The 12998-nt window shown below is 43.0% G+C and overlaps 1 protein-coding gene across 3 annotated transcripts in view; it reads right to left on the minus strand.

Moving 5' to 3' along the window:
* The window catches only part of STX18 (syntaxin 18), a 119486-nt gene that overhangs the window by 66203 nt on the left and 40285 nt on the right, over positions 1 to 12998 (minus strand). Inside the window, exon 1 of one of the 3 annotated variants that reach the window (XM_042936909.1) lies at positions 7587 to 7805. The exons of the other annotated variants lie outside the window; for them this stretch is intronic. The gene's annotated coding sequence lies outside the window, so the exon portion shown is untranslated. Of the gene's footprint in view, positions 1 to 7586; positions 7806 to 12998 lie in introns of those variants that run through there. 3 annotated transcript variants of the gene reach the window in all.

Below are 12998 nucleotides of genomic sequence, written 5' to 3' on the forward strand. Positions count from 1 at the left end.
GGCAGCAAGTACCGTTCCGTCCACCAGGTGGTGCCCTGCACCACACTGTTCTTCCACAAACCGTACAGGACATCAAAATGACAACAGCCTGGTTTTAAGATGATTTGTCTCTTGAGGATATACATTTGGTTTAAGTTTCCACTGCAAAGTTAAAGTTCTTAAGATAGGTCATGCAGATCAATTGCTCCTGTAATCTGAAACTCAAAAGAGCAAGTAATATCTAAACAAGGGGAAGGGGTGGCCCTGAGCTTATAAGGTTCTCTAAAAGCCAGGAGACAGTCAGCCTGGCTACTTCTAATCTCATCATCAAAACTGCTACCTCGTCCAGTTAGTTTCTGCTTCACATCAGCAAGGAGAAGAGTGAAACCAATGACGGGCAGTACAAAGGGAGAACACACATTCAACTTCCATACCACCTGATGGATGCCGATAATTTACATTCAACAGAAAACACTGCTTGATAAGACTCAAGCCCCAAAAGTAGAAGTGCTTTGCTTCACTAAAACATATATTTTTCTCTGCTGGCAAAAACAAAAGCAAAGGACTCAATGTGCATTTTGTCATGAAGGTCTGAGAAAGACGGCTTGGTAACAAGACACCAGCCTTTCCTCCAAAGTCATCTTTCAACGGAGTGAATGGGAATAAAACGCAAAGCGTGCTGGCCTCAAGCAGGAATACAAACGTTCAAGTTCCGAGCACAGTCCAGGCGTAGTTTCATCGTTCCCTGTCCTCCAAGAAAATACAGATCCCTTTCCTTCATTACGATCTCCTTTGGAATGAATAAGCACTTCCGTACATGTGCAAAAAAAAAAAAAAAAAAAAAAAAAGGCAGAAAATATCATTTCAAGGAATGTCACAAAATATTCCAACATCTTCTGCTTGAAAAAAACAAAAATAAGATTGACTGGTTTCTCGGATTTAGAACAAAACTAAAAATCGCTAACTGCTAAGTTTTATAAAATAGGGACTAGCCTGATAAAAATTGATTCTTACATAAGTGTTCAAAATGGCAGAAAATAATTAGTTGCCTAATAAATCATTTGCCAGAGAAAACTCTGTGTATAAAATAAACTAGAAAAGTAATGGTTAGATCCCGAGCTATATGTTACATACAGATCTTGATTTTGAGAATCAAAGCCTCTCTCTTCATCCTGCTTTTAAGATGTACTGTTTTACTTAGACACAAAAATTTTTGTCTTATATTCGAATATTATATTCAGAACTCAGTGTGAATGCTTTAAAAGTAAAACCAGTACATGCAACTTAAATCTCTCTTAATAGTTGTTATCATTAGGTAAAAGCATCTGAAACACCACTACGGAAAAATTTCCTTTCTTATCATAGAAACAAATTTCAGTGGAAGCCGCATGTCAATTTGTAAGCAATAAAATTGTCATCAAAATGTAACACTGTCCACCCGAACACATATATACGCACTTTTAAGGGACCCGTGTGGCAGTGTCCTGAAGAAAAGGAAAGTAAAACTTTACGACGTTCAAGGAATCTTCCAAAAACTCTATAGTATATGTTAGTCGACATCTGATGATTACTATTTCAAAAGTGCCTGGATGTAATAATTAGTAAAGTGATACCCTTCTACACTTACAGGGAGTGTCCTTACAGCGAAAAGTGAACAAATTTCCCCAAGAATTAGAGCGTAAGCAACTAACTTTAAAATGTCAATTTGCAGTTGTGAGGTTGATGCCGTAACAAGGAGACTTAAAACATATTTTAGATTAAGGCTTTTAAGTATCATTTTTATTTATTTTTACTCTATGATTGTGGTCTATTTCAATCATCAAACCAACTAAAAACTTTTTCCTCCTTGCAAAATTAAGAATCTCACTATCTGCTAAAATTTAATGCTTATTTTGTAAAAACTTGTTTACATTTTCCTGGCAAACAAGTATGCATTTTGTTTTGTAAATGGAGTCTATAAATAAATATATAATTTCTCTGCCTATAGTTGGAAAGAGGCACCCTTTGGGATTCCTATAGCAATCACTAAGGCTCCTAAAAGAATTGTTAAACTTCATCCAAACTGAAAAACTCACGTTTAACCCTTACTTTCAATTACAGCCAAAGTCTTTGTTCCAGATCCACAGAAATGGACACCCCTCTCACTGCAGTGTGTTTTACAAGAAAACATGATTAAATGTCACATCTGACTTTCACAGATCCCCAATTTGCTTCTTGCATGTTTATTATCAAACTCTAATCACGACTTTCACAAACTTATTTATACTTTCACACAAACTTCCAAAGTTTTCCCAACTTAAATAAAAACCCACAAAAACTGTGGGAAATGTTTCGCTTGAAAGATAAAAGTAAACTGGTCCAAATGTACATGTGCAATAATCAGTGTTTGCTTTCGCTGCTCACACAGCTTACAGCACTTTCAGTATCTGCATTCGACTCAATTTTCTCCTCTCTTAAAAAAAAAAAAAAAAAAAAAAAAAGGGAAAGTAGTTTTCTTTCTCCCCCATTTTGCTCTTAAAATATAAACTCATTTAATGCAAAGCATTCCTGAATCAGGCATGTTTTAAACTACAAGCATATCTAGTCTCAACAGCATTCACGTTACATACAAAATGTCATTTCTTTCAAAACTTCAGTCTGAATATTTTGTAAATCTAATTTTACTTTTCCTAATAAACACAAGACGTTTTACTACACAAGACCCAATTACAACTTTAGTAAATGAAAATAGCAAAACAAACAAACAAACAAACTGATACTACAGTACTAAAGTAGGAAAGAGGGTATTAATTCATTTACTTAAAAAGTTGGGGATTTGCACTTCCATAGATGTTGCACTACGTTTATTAAAATACGACGTACTTTTAGCCTAGAAACAATTTATCAGTTAACAGTTATCTACTCAGAGAGAAAGTATACTCTGAGTAAGTAAAACACTAGAAACCATTTATGCTGTCCTTGTTCAGAGCTGCTTAGAAAACTGGGCTATGTACTTCTAAAATAATCATTAAAAACAGTCTAAAGGGTAACTGTGATATAGTTAATCCACAGTCAACTGATGCCATCTAATTCTAGAGACAGAAATCTGTCTCTCAAAGGGGATCTAAGACACCCATATTTGGAATACAGTAACGTGTGTTGAAGGTAATAAAATGACAAGAAAATATTTCCTAATAGAATGAATATATTTTAAAGCCTGTATGACTGGCAACAGAAAAGACTTTTTTACTATTTAAAAAAACAAAAAAAAAAGGTCTCCTGACAAGAGATTCTGGGTTTGAAGTATGCCACACCCCAGTTCCCAGGCCACGAATCCCAGTTCATTTTTTAAAATGAGGTCTATTTCCTGTAATTTTAGATATTTTAGAGTACAATTATTTTACATTTTTATGATGCCTTTGGGGTATCATTACAAATATTTTTATGTGTTTAAACTTAGGAAAGTAAAATTAAGTAATAGCTTCTCTTAAAAAGAGCTGTCAACTCTCTCCTGAACAAAAATCTTTGTTTTAAAGCAATCTAGAGATTTATATCCCTAGTAACCATAGAAATTAATCTTAAGCTTTAGAAAAAAATTGCATAAAATGCTCCTTATTTAATTAAAATCAGAGCTCTGCTCTTTAGAAATAAGGACCCTCTTTTGAACAGAAAGAACTCTCTCCACAGAGTAGAATTGTTTTAAGTCAAGGTAGCATTCTTTGTGATAAACTAATCAAACACATGTTTAATTGACTCTTGAATTTGTGTGCACACGAAGTTAAACACTTTGTTGGAAAGGATTTGCTCAGGGAAAACACTCACCGAACACTTCTGGTAAGAAAAGAAAGTGAAACACACAGGATCCAAACCGTGTTTGTACATTATCTAAGCGTGGGTATAAAAAGAGCAAAGAATTTAACAGTAACAATGAGGAGAACCACTCCCAGCAGAACTCACTTTGTTTCCGCTAGGAAACTGGAAACACTCTTCACTGTGCCTTAATACGAAGACCCATCAACACATCAGAACTCAGACTTCATCCCGTGATGACTATCACTTTCTACTTCACACACTAAAACAGAGACATATTCTGAATTCTCCTTTCCCCATCTGACTGTGAAGTTTCGCTTAGATTTAGAAACCAGTGGGGGACATCTGGGGAGGGGGCAGCATTCTCCCCAGCCACTCTCTTCCCCAGCAGCCTGACAGAATGTGTGCATCTGAGGGACGGTCAAGACAAGCCCCTCAAACGTTTGTAAGATGTCAAAGTTTTCAAGGCTTATGAAACTCAGGTTCCGAAGAAATCTGGTGAACTTTCACGAGACTTAAATTTCACAGCTTCAGGGGCGCCTGGGTGGCGCAGTCGGTTAAGCGTCCGACTTCAGCCAGGTCACGATCTCGCGGTCCGTGAGTTCGAGCCCCGCGTCAGGCTCTGGGCTGATGGCTCGGAGCCTGGAGCCTGTTTCCGATTCTGTGTCTCCCTCTCTCTCTGCCCCTCCCCCGTTCATGCTCTGTCTCTCTCTGTCCCAAAAATAAATAAAAAAACGTTGAAAAAAAAAAAAAATTAAAAAAAAAAAAAAAATTTCACAGCTTCAGGTTTTTTCTGCATAATGAGTATTTTTTAAAGTTGAGTCATATTCTGTTCCCACTATACTTTTTAAAACATGCTAATTTGGACTTTGCATTTTGGAAAAGTTGAGATAAACACAAAAAAGGTTAAGAGCTCAGTGTAGAATCAGGAAAGAAAGATAGTGATGGCCATGTCAAAAACCAATATTAAATATTTGCAAAGTGCTCGTACAGTATATCGTAAACACCAAGTAAAGTGCCAACTACAAATGTCCTGCTTTCAGACCTTCCAAGTCTTTGACGAGGTCTGGATAGGTGTTCCTCCATGCGAATTTAGGCTCTGCTAAGCCGGCTAAACAGTTATGATCTTCTCTAAGAAACCCGCTTTTTGGGAAAAGACACAGGCATTTACCCCCACACTGTCCATAGCTAATTTCACAGTCCTCCAGAGGAAAAATTTCCCAAGGGTTTGAGCGAATCGAGACGTCTTGTATATGGGACAGAAAATGATGAGGAATTATAAATGGTGAGAATAGGTAGTCTCCACGGTATCTGACTCCAGATTGTGGTCACCTTGGTGATTCTAAAAACTCTTTCGGGGGTGGGGGAGTGGGGAGTGCTCTGGGCCGGGCAGGGGAGATGGGACACAGGAATCAGGAACTCTGATTCTGACATTAGGAAACGGCACACCTTAGCGTCTTCATCGCGGGCTGCACACGTCCCTAGCAAGCAGGCCCCAAATTCGACATACATGTCACATGTCAATGAACCGGTTCACTTTTCATTCAAATTCGAGTAATCACCAAGGACAGAAATCTACAAATCTATTCTCAAGTATCGGTAGAAAATGAGGTTTAGTCGTAAAATAATCTCAGAGCATAATGCCGTTTTTGAAGCTTTAACAACATGATGTTTAGTAGAAACAAAATGCCAGTGTCTACTTGAGTTGCAATACCTTCCTTTCCCCTCTGCTCTTCACCACAGACAAGCAAGACCTTATGAGATGACAACACCGTTTTCACAGCAAACACAAGAACCGGAAAGAGGTTCGTGGGCTTTTCGGCACTGTTCTGTCGGTATTTTCTTGGTGCCGCTCTCTCTCCTGTAGGAAAAACTGACAAGGTAAACACAAACTCTTTCTCCTACTTCCTTAACCCCATGTCCCATGGTGGCTTCCTTTAGGACTTTACCTAACAGGCGAAAGTGTGCCTTGGGGGTCAGATATTCCAGGCCCGAAGTGTTTTTCGGAAAGGTTACAGAACATAGACTGTGATGAAGTAAAAAGGAGCAACAATCAAGGCAACAGAAAGCGTTTGTCAACCAACTGCTCATCCACGTATACGGTATAGAAGAAGCGTGCGTGCGTCTGGGCTCACACTGTGCTCCTGGTCAAGTCGCTTCTTCTCGCTTCGTTTCCTTGCTTGTAAAAGGACGAGACTGCATTCCCTGATCCCTGAGGCCCATCTGAGCTCCAGAAACTCCATGACCTTTTGTATCTGACTGAAAACGAACAGTGTATTTTCAAGCAGTCTTCCATATCTCGGTTTTATGGGTAACTAGAATTTAATTTACGACGGAAAGAACGGAGCATTTATTTCCGACAACCTACTACGGGACAGAGCACACTCCGTATTTTCACAATATTACCACCCTTCCCATTTTATAGGTGAGAAAACTAAGGCTCAGATTAGCCCCAGATGCAAAATTACATGTGTCCAATGAACTATTCATGCTCTTTGCACACACACGGGCTCTCCCCTGATGCAGAGTAACGATACGCTGAGTCACCGCTGAGAAACTGCCGATCCAGTCCTTGTGAGTGGGAGATGCCGTGCCGGGTGGGACATACCATCCCTCCGTGCACCCCACTGTACACAGCTAAACCATAAAGTGGTCCACCCTTAACCGCAACAGGTCATGAAACACCTACATCTGCCATGAAATTGGGGGAAAGGGGAAGGGTAGACTGGACAAACAGGGAGGGAGCGTGACCTTGGACCTCAGAAACGGGAAAAGAGGGTACAAGGTACTTCTCTCCCCGCTGGCCTCCTCTACGGGCTCTCAGAAGCAGGGCTGAGAACCACCGATGACGAGGGCACAGGAAAGAGGACTCTGGAGTCAGTCACTAGCTGGTTCCCAAATACTTAACCTATCTTTGCCCCAGTTTCTCCGTTTGTAAAATGGGAAACACTAATAGCACATACCTCACTGGGTGTGGGAAGATGAAGTGGGTGTTTTCCACAAAGGGCTCAGAGAAGTGCCTGGCACACAACAAGCACTATGCGAACGGCCGAAGGCCTCGAATGCCCAGGAAAGGGCTTTCCGCAGGCCAACGGTGTTAAATGTTCTCTTACGCAGACGTGACAATGACAGCCCTTCTTCTTTCTTGTGGTCTGTCTTCCCTGTATATTTGACTCTGTATTTAAATGCAGAAAATAAATGGTAACCTCATGCCAGTTCACCTCCAGCTTCCCCACCCGTGTGTGAATTTACGAGCAGGAAAAAACAATAATAAAGTTCATTTTTAGGGAAAGTAATCTGTTGAGTTACTTTCTTTTTAAAGGAGGATTTTTCTTTTTAAGGGAGGGTCTCACAGTACCCTAGCGGAAAGAATAGAACAAGTTAAAATGGATGGAGGAAAGAGTCCAAAACAAAATGACACAGCACAGTGGTGCTACCTAAAAGCTGCCCAAATCTGAAACACTGGGCTGGTGAACGAGAACATCAGTGACCATCACATTACGTCATTTCAAGAAATTCTGTAGGTGAATTACATTTTGTTTAGTCTTTATTTTTGAGAGAGAGAGAGAGTAAGTGGGGGAGCAACAGAGACAGAGGGAGACACAGGAGCAGAAGCAGGCTCCAGGCTCCGAGCTGTTGGCACAGAGCCTACACGGGACTCGAACTCGGGATCCGCAAGTTCATGACCTGAGCCGAAGTGAGATGCTCGAACGACTAAACCACCCAGACGCCCCGAATTACATCTCTTTAAATAAGCGTGGCTTCACCAAAACCTCTTTGTCATATGCACTTTCAAAAACAAGATTTCTTCCCCCCACCTTTTTTTTCCGTTTCTTCTTTCCATTCCCGAGACAAAGGTAAAGCAGATAGCGCGAAGATCCTCCATTTCAAAATGAAGACACGGAGAGTCAGAAGGCCTGCCCAAGGCCACCGCTGAGGTGAACCCCGATTTCTTAAACAGCAGCGCCAGCGGGGAGGTCAGGGGAAACGCGGCGGCCTGGGCAGCGAGGCGAAGCGGCGTCCAAAGCCCGCAGAGGCCTCTCCCCTCCGGGTCAGTCCCCGCGTGGGAACCCCGCGCGGGCAGATGCCGTGGCGGCCGCCGCTGCGTCAGCGACGGGAGCCGGGGCTCGACTGGGAGGCCCGGTGTCGGAGGCCCCGTCGCCGCGCGCTGCTCCCTGCCGCCCACCGAGCTACGCCAGCCGATCGGCCGGCCCGGCCGGCAGTCTCTGCGGCCTGCGTGGCTCCTGGGCGCAGGCCCCTCCGCTCATCCCGGCGGCCTCGCCCGTGGCCAGTGCTCGCTGCTGGCCCTGGGCAGCCTCGCCCGTCCCCGATCCAGGGTCCACGCTCCCACGCCGCCCACCGCGCTAGCCCGCGCGCCGGAGGAGGAGGAGGAGGAGGAGGAGGAGGAGGAGGAGGAGGAGGGGGGGGGAGGAGGAGGAGGGGGGGGGAGGAGGAGGAGGAGGGGGGGAGGAGGAGGAGGGGGGGAGGAGGAGGAGGAGGAGGGGGGGAGGAGGGGGAGGAGGGGGAGGGGGGAGGGGGAGGGCGAGGAGGGGGAGGAGGGGGAGGGGGAGAAGGAGGAGGAGGGGGAGGAAGGGGAGGAGGGCCTGGGAGAAGCGTGCTGTTTGAAAATGAGCAGCTTGGCGTGTCCTTCCAAGCCTCCCATGATGCTGCCTACACAACAGCGGGCAGAAACGCTGGCCTTCTCACCCTTGCCGTGCTCGGCAACCGCCGCGCCGTGGGTTCTGGAATCCGAAAAGGCCTGTCGCCAGCCACAGCAAACCGCGGGGCCGTGTGCAGACTGCGGTCCTCTGAGGCCGAAGCGCTCGGGGCGTGCAGAGAGGACAGGCGCAGGGAGGCCGTGCGGAGCAGGGACTCACACGCCCCGCGCAGGACGCAGGGAGGAGGTTCCCTCCCGTGCCAGCCGCCAGCCGAGGCAAACCGGCCTGTGTCTGAGGGCGCTTCGCGGACGCCTAGCCAACGTTAAGAGCTGGCTTCTTCATGGTTTACACAGAAAAGAATTCCATAAAGCCAGCGTTTCAAGCCGCGTACTTTCTGAGGACTGCGGTTGGGCCCGCCACCCCCGTGCCACCACCCGCCACCCCCGCGCCACCACCCAGACTGGCTGCAGGAATGGATAATCGCAGACCCGCAAGAGGACAATGGCCCAGATTCCCCCTCGGGCTCCACAGAGCCCGGGGAGCCGGGAAAGACAGGGCACTCCCCTCCTCGCCCCCCAGGATCGACACAAGAAGGCCTCTGTGGTGCAGGTTTAGGACAGGGTGACCTCTGACTCAGCTCTGAGGCTCAGGCTGGAGTGCCAGGATCATCAGACAACATGCCAACAAAGAGCACAGACTTCCAGTTTCCAAGATGTTTATTATGCACCATCAGTGAAGCAAAACTGTTGGGGGGGGGGGGGGGGCGTGGAGGTTGGGGAAGGAAAACTAGAAAAAAATGAACTCATCATTCAACTTATTCGGCAATGACTGACCAGGCCCCAGAACTAGAAATGTTGCTTCATTATTCTGTCATAAATACCAAAAACACCAACAGGTGATTGAACATCTATTTACTCATTCACCGGCACTCACAGAACACGATGCACCGGGCAGTTTTAACCTGTCCTACAAAGGGGAGCCCGGGGGGCTCAATGGGTTAAGCGTCAGACTCTTGATTTCCGCTCAGGTTGTGATCTCAGGTTCGTGACTTCAAGCTCCAAGTCCGGCTCTGCACTGACAGCACAGAGCCTGCTTGGGATTCTTTCTCTTTCTTTGCCTCGCGCTCTCTCTCTCTCTCGCTCTCTCTCTCGCTCTCTCTCTCTCTCTCTCCCCCACCCTCAGCCACTCATGCTCACTTGCGCTCTCTCTCAAAAGAAACCCTAAAAATAAATAAACAAACAAACAAATAGGGAGGGGCACCTGGGTGGCTCAGCTGGTTAACCATCTGACTCTTGATTTGGGCTCAGGTCATGATCTCACGGGTCATGAGATTGAGCCCTGCATCGGGCTCTGCACTGGTAGCACGGTACCTGCTTGAGATTCTCTCCCTCTGGCCCTCCCTGCCCCCTGCACACATGCATGCTCTCTCTCTCTCTCTCTCTCTCTCTCCCTCTCTCCAAATAACTTTAAAAAACCAAATAAAAAATAAAAATACACTGTCGTAAAAATATCAACTCAGTTAATTCTCATCAACAACCTTATGAGATATAATATTATCCCTATTTTACATATGAGGAAACTGAAGCACAGACAAGTAAAATACTGTGCCCAATGTCACTCAGCTAACACATAGCATAACTGGATTAAAACCCAGTTAATGTGGCTCCAGAATCTTTGTTCTTAAGTGCTGCCTATACTGCCTAACATGCTAGAACTTGTAAAATCTGCCGGTAAAAGATGTGTCCACTGGTCCTCAGAATCACCTTGTCATCCCATCCTGTGATATATCTACTATGCCTGGAACAAAACTCGTATTGTGCCTACTGAGGTAAACTAAGATGAACTCTACCTTCTGAGACACAAGAATAGAGAGAGAATACATATCCCAGCCAGAGAAAGTATTTCTGGGTGTTTACATCTGAAGGTATATGATATGTGTCAAAAAAGAGGTATGATTGCTAATTACTGTCACAGGACAGATGCTGCGGGTTTTTTTCTACTTGTTAGAAAAAGTCACTTAAGACGTTAATGATATTAACGAGGAAAATCAAACTTAACTCTCCCTCCACAGAACCTCAGTGAATACTGCTTGTCGTTATAAAGTTACAACTCATTTATACACATCTTCTCTAAATTTCGAAGTTGTTTGTTTTTAAGAATAAAAAGTGGAGGGAATCACGTAGAGTAAAAAAAAAAAAAAAAAAGCAAACGGATTTGAAGCAACTCTTTTACTTCCTTGCAAAGTAAGGTAACAAGCCCAATAATAATAAACCCCACATGGCAGACTACTGCCAATGTATCAGCAAAGTTCCCTACTAGACTCACTGTCCTTTGAAACAATCTCACCCATTTATTTTATCTTCAATCCTCAGCAACGACCAGCAATGACTGGCACAGTCCCAATTGTCCATTAATATTTACTGTACTGCTAAACAAAAGTCAGTCCATGTGTTTGGACTGTTCGTGTCATTGGTCCAATCCAAAATCAAAGACTTAATAATCTCTCCAAAGAATACAGTTCTGTAACGTTAATTCACTAGTAATAACACCACTGTTGGGACAAAACAATCAGCTAACACAGCACAGGCAATCAGGATATTTAGGAAGTATAGTAACAATTAGCTTGTATCCAAATAGGTATAAGCTAGTATTCCCAAATATCAGGCAAATAACAAGACAGTTTAAGTGTTAAGATAAAGATCTTGGTTTCATAACAGATGAGGAAAAAAGAGAAAAAAAGATGTGGACGATGAGAGATGCTGAATACCGGGGAGACGGGGATCTCCCTCTCTGAGGGCCTCTGACCACAGACATCATTTATTTCACAGGGCCTGGGGCTATTTCTGCAAGAAGACAGAAAGCTCACCTAGACGGCATATACCAGCTCTAGAATTCCTTGGTTATATAGCATGTGAAACAAAACATACAACTGGGCCAAACCCGCAAATGAAGAAAAAAGGTGCCACTGCTTAGCCAGGGGACAATTTGAGGCTCTCCTGAATTTACATAAAACAAACATTTCAAAAATTTACCCCAGTGCCTAACAAACTTTCCTTAAAAGATCTTTTCTTTTAAATTAAAAACAGTAGCTTTATTAATGCACAACCCATTTCAAATTTGAAACACAACTCTAAGCCATACCTTGTGGAATGGAAAGCCATAATTGTAATGTGGAATGAGACCAACTGAAATCAATGTAAAATATCTGAAGTAAGTAAATACTTTTTTTTTTCCTAGGGGGTAGTATAAAACGTATGAAATTACATAGTAAGAAGTTATTAATTTGAAATTATGAACTGGAATTGAGGACTTCAAAATATTCATAGATTTTTTTTTCCAAAGACTTTTGAAAGCAGAGAAAACCATATCGTGCTCTGGAAAAGCTTACCTTTCAGAAAAACAACATTTACTTTGCACAGCTGCTTGACCGTGTACTGCAGAGCAACAATAATCTGCATCCCCCCAAGCCCAGCACCGATTCAAGTGGAATTTTCAGGTTCACAGGTATTACACCGACTGGCTTCTACACACACACATTCATTATTTAATAGCTAATCCAATTTAATTATTAAACCTGAGCCAGGTGAGAACAGGAACCGTGTCAAGTTACCTGTAAAACAGACTATTATGGCAAGCAGGTTTATGAAAATTTCAATAATCACTAAGCAAATCACGAGCAGCAGAACATTACCGTGAAGTCAGAAGAACTAACCAACCACCAGGCACTCAAAAACATTTGCTAAATCAAAGACTAAAGGAATATTCGTTCAATGGGGGAAAATGGCTCTTCAAATTTATTTTTTTCCAAATAAAATGACTGTTGATTTAAACAGCAGTTATTGTGGATTTCACCTGGCTGTCCATGGTCCAGAAGGGGCACTGTCCCCCACCATTAGGATCCACGCCCCCAGGGACAGAGGTGGGGCAGCCGCCTCAGCGATCCTATGATCCTATCCTCAAAGGGATTTTAAAGTGGGTTCTTCATCACTTGGTATTACAAAAAAATGTGCCTCTTCAACCATATTTCAAATTTCTTGTTTTATAACTTTATTTTCTGCTTGTTGTGGATGGTTTATGAAATATGCAAAATATAAAGAAGAAAAAAAAAATCAACCCATAATATCATCACCTAGAAATAAGCTTTTACCGCTTTGATATATTATGACCCATTTTGTGCACATATCCTTTCTGTAACTGAAACCATTATGTATACAAGTCTATATTCTATTTATTTTAATTGACACCATAATGAGCACTTTCCCATGTAATTAAAATTTCTTCTAAAAATTACTTTCATGGCTATATACATCTCATTGTTTAAATTTACCATAATTTGACTTCCTCTATTGCTGAATGACTAGGCTGTTTCCTCTAATTTGTCACAAGGATAAATTAAGCTGTAATGAACATCTTTTTGCTAAACCATACCAGAATATTTTTGCATACCAAAACTTTATCTGATTCTGATTCCTAAGATAAAGAGGAATTGCAAGGCAAAAAGTTACCAACAGCTTTAAATCCTGACCTGCATCGCCAAACTGTCTCCCAGACAGGAGGGGATCTCTCGGCCTC

Source organism: Panthera leo, chromosome B1, assembly GCF_018350215.1.
Source record: "Panthera leo isolate Ple1 chromosome B1, P.leo_Ple1_pat1.1, whole genome shotgun sequence".
Lineage (NCBI taxonomy): Eukaryota > Metazoa > Chordata > Mammalia > Carnivora > Felidae > Panthera > Panthera leo.